This window comes from Rhinopithecus roxellana, chromosome 17, assembly GCF_007565055.1.
Source record: "Rhinopithecus roxellana isolate Shanxi Qingling chromosome 17, ASM756505v1, whole genome shotgun sequence".
NCBI lineage: Eukaryota > Metazoa > Chordata > Mammalia > Primates > Cercopithecidae > Rhinopithecus > Rhinopithecus roxellana.
In genome coordinates, this window is record NC_044565.1 from 7745847 (window position 1) to 7750334 (window position 4488).

General features: G+C 38.5%; 1 pseudogene; it reads left to right on the top strand.

Annotated features, from left to right (window-relative positions):
- The first annotated feature begins 2325 nt into the window (after positions 1–2325).
- On the top strand, positions 2326–3800 carry LOC104674180 (annotated as a pseudogene).
- Positions 3801–4488: the final 688 nt, after the last annotated feature.

The following is a 4488-nucleotide window of genomic DNA, read 5'->3' on the forward strand; positions in this document are numbered from 1 at the left end:
AAGTGAGGCCATTAGGATGGGTTCTAATCCAATATAACTGGTGTCCTTATGGAAAGGGGCAATCAGGACACACACACAGAGAACATCATCTGAAAACAAGGCAGAGATGGGGTGATGTTTCTACAAGCCAAGGAATGCCAAAGATTGCCAGCAACTGACTAGAAGCTAGGTGAGAGGCATGGAACAAATTCCTTCTCTAGCTCTCAGAAGGAACACACCCAGCTGACACCTTGATCCTGGACTTCTAGCTTCTGGAAATGTGAGGCAATAAATATCTTTTGTTGAAGCCACCTAGTTTGTGGTACTTTGTTAAAACGGCTCTAGCAAACTAATACAGCAACTAATAGATCACTAAAATTGATTTTTGATGATAGATAACATTGTGTTTGTTGCCTCTTTCTTTCTCTCTCTCTCTCTTTTCTTTCTTTTTCTTTTTTGGAGAGAGGGTCTTGCACTTTTGCCCAGGCTGGAGTGCAGCGGAGTCACTGCAGCCTCAACCTCCGGGGTTCAAGCAATCCTCCTACCTCAGCCTCCCAAGTAGCTGGGACTACCGCTGTGCACCATCACACCTGGCTACTTTTTGTACAGATGGGGTTTCACCATATTGCCCAGGCTGGTCTTGAACTCTAGGACTCAAGGCATCCATCCATCCACCTTGGCTTCCCAAAATGCTGGGATTACAGACATGAGCCACTGCACCTGGCTCATGCTTTTGTCTTTTTGGAAAAAAAAAAAAAAAAAAAAAGGAAAAAGTTGGAAGATTTAGTGATTCTGCTGTAACAAAGCCAACTATGTATTTACGGAAACAAAATGTCTCAGTACTTGCGTTGTACAACAAACAAAAACAAAACAAAATTAATGCTGAACTCTGTCTCATTCTAGCAATCAATAAGTCCTGTTATTTTATGTATTCATTAATTAATTGGACCCCAAAATTCATTTGTGCGGGAGTCCATTTCATTAAGAGCTGAATTTTCTCCCAAAATTATTTTTTAAAAACTTTTTCTGAGATAATTGTAGATTGACATGCAGATACAAGAAAGAGTACAGAGAATTCCATACCCTTCACCTAGTTTCCCCTAACAAAGGTTATTTATTTATTTATTTATTTATTTACTTATTTTTAGAGATAGTTGTCTTCTGTTGCCCAGGCTGGAGTGCAGTGGTGCAATCTTGGCTCACTGCAACCTCTGCCTCCTGGATTCAAGTGAGTTTCCTGCTTCAGCCTCTAGAGTAGCTGGGATTACAGGCACCCACCATCATGCCTGGCTAATTTTTGTATTTTTAGTAGAGACGGGATGTCTCCATGTTAGCCAGGCTGATCTCAAACTCCTGACCTTGCCTGGCCAAAAGTTACTTTTAATATTCATTAATTTTGAAGACTTACAGTTTATTTATGCTATAAAGGACAATTGTGCACTATTAATACTCACAATGATGACATAATCTAAAACTTTTAATATTTAGAAACTTATGGTTACAAGAAATTAAAAATTCATCTCATGTGCTTTTTTGGAAGAGAAGTATGAAATATCGATCAATATAAGGTCCTTAAGCATATGCACCTATTATATTAAACTTTTATGGAGGAAGTAGAAAAGAATTCATAAGTTAATTTGTTTTTATTTTTTATTTTTTTGAGACAGGACTGCAGTGGCACAATCTCCAGTCACAGCAACCTCCGCCTCCTTGGTTCAAGTGATTCCTGTGTCTCAGCCACCCGAGTAGCTGGGATTACAGGTGTGTACCACCACACCCAGCTAAATTTTGTATTTTTAATTTTTGTATTTTTAGTAGAGACGGGATTTTACCCTGTTAGCCAGGTTGGTCTTGAACCCCTGGCCTCAAGTGATCTGCCTGCCTTGGCTTCCCAAAATGCTGGGATTACAGGTGTGAACCATCGCGCCTGGCCTAGAATTCATAAGTTTAAGGAGAAGAAGGAGTGATGAAAATTTCCAAAAGTTAAGAATTTTTTCTTATGTTTTAAAAGTGAGTGATGGTTGAAATAAAATTGATATTTATGTGCTATTATAAATAATTTAAAAGAATAAGGTTTTATTTTTAAAATCAACATTTACTTTGGAAATGATATCCTTTATAGTGATGAAAAATGTTTAATGTCAAGTTAAAACTGAGTAAAGAAGTACATTCATTTTATAACAGCATTTTTCACAGTAGCTAAAATGTGGTAGCAAACCAAGTGTTTATTACTGGATGAATAAACAAAATGTGGACTCAGGAATCTCTCTTCTGGGCTCATACCCAAAGGAAATGAAATCACCACCTCACCAAGGTATCTGTACTCCTGCGTTTTTTGTAGCATTATTCATAATAACCAAGATATGGAGACAACCTGGACAACCATCAATGGATGAATGGTTAAAGAAATTGTGGTGTGGATATATACAAAGGAATTCAGCCTTAAAACAGGAGGAGATCTCCACAAGATGGTGGCAGTGGGGGCCGAGGCGCGAGGAGGTGAGGCTGGAGCGCGACCCCCTCGCCCTCCCCATTCCCAGCTTGGTGTGTGCCTTGCCTAGTTTCACTTGATACTCTTCAGGAATTATGTAGAAAAGAAAAGCTCACATGTAAATCGATTGGAATCACCAAAAGGAATCTAAATAATTATGAGGTGGAATACTTGTGTGACTACAAGGTAGTAAAGGATATGGAATATTATCTTGTAAAGTGGAAAGGATGGCCAGATTCTACAAATACTTGGGAACCTTTGCAAAATCTGAAGTGCCCGTTACTGCTTCAGCAGTTCTCTAATGACAAGCATATTTATCTCAGGTAAAGAAAGGCAAAGCAATAACTCCGAAAGACAATAACAAAACTTTGAAACCTGCCATCACTGAGTACATTGTGAAGAAGGCTAAACAAAGGATAGCTCTGCAGAGATGGCAAGATGAAATCAACAGAAGGAAGAATCATAAAGGAATGATATTTGTTGAAAATACTGCTGATTTACAGGGCGCACCTTCAGACTTCTATTACATTAACGAATATAAACCAGCTCCTGGAATCAGCTTAGTCAATGAAGCTACCTTTGGTCGTTCATGCACAGATTGCTTCTTTCAAAAATGTTGTCCTGCTGAAGCTGGAGTTCTTTTGGCTTATAATAAAAACCAACAAATTAAAATCCCACCTGGTACTCCCATCTACGAATGCAACTCAAGGTGTCAATGTGAACCTGACTGTCCCAATAGGATTGTACAAAAGGGCACATAGTATTCGCTCTGCATCTTTCGAACTAGCAATGGATGTGGCAGGGGTATAAAGAACCTTGTGAAGATTAAAAGAACGAGTTTTGTCATGGAATATGTTGGAGAGGTAATCACAAGTGAAGAAGCTGAAAGACGGAGACAGTTCTATGACAACAAGGGAATCACATATCTCTTTGATCTGGACTATGAATCTAATGAATTCACAGTGGATGCAGCTCGATACGGCAATGTGTCTCATTTTGTGAATCACAGCTGTGATCCAAATCTTCAGGTGTTCAGTGTTTTCATTGATAACCTCAACACTCGTCTTTCCCAAAGAGCACTGTTTTCCACGAGAACCATAAATGCTGGAGAAGAGCTGACTTTTGATTATCAAATGAAAGGTTCTGGAGATATATCTTCAGATTCTATTGACCACAGCCCAGTCAAAAAGAGGGTCAGAAGAGTATGGCAATGTGGAGTTGTGACTTGCAGAAATTACCTCAACTGAACTTTTTCAGGAAATAGAGCTGATGATAATTATAATTTTTTCCCTAATGTTAACATTTTAAAAAATACATATTTGGGACTCATTATCAAGATTGTATATCTTTCAAGACATTTGCCAAATGTATTACTGATGCCTCTGAAGAGAGGGTCACTGGGTCTCACATACTGATTTGAAGTCTACATATTTATGGTGCTTAGAGACCAAACTAATGGAAGGCAGACTATTTACAGCTTAGCATATGTGTACTTAAGTATATGTGAACAGAGAAATGCCTCCTGTAGTGTTTGAAAGTGTTAAGCTGATAATGTAATTAACAATTGCTGAGAGATCAAGCATTCAGCTTGCCATACACCTCAAATTCAGAGAAACAGTTAATTTGGACAAATCTACCAGTTCTGTTTTTGCTACTCTATTGTCATTCCTCTTAATACTCACTGTACTTGTATTTGAGACAAATAGGTGACACTGAATTTTAAAAAAATAATAAAAATAAAAAATAAAAAAGGAAGCGATCCTACCATTTGCCATAACCTAGACGGGCCTGGAGGACATTATACTAAATGAAATAAGCCAGACACATAAAAAAAAATATTACATGATCTTCCTTATATGTGGAATCTTTAATTTACCTATTTTATTTATTTTAGATGGAGTCTCACTCTGCTGCCCAGGCTGGAGTGCAGTGGCGCAATTTTGGCTCACTGCAACCTCTGCCTACTGGGTTCAAGTAATTCTCCCGCCTCAGCCTACCGAGTAGCTGGGACTACAGGC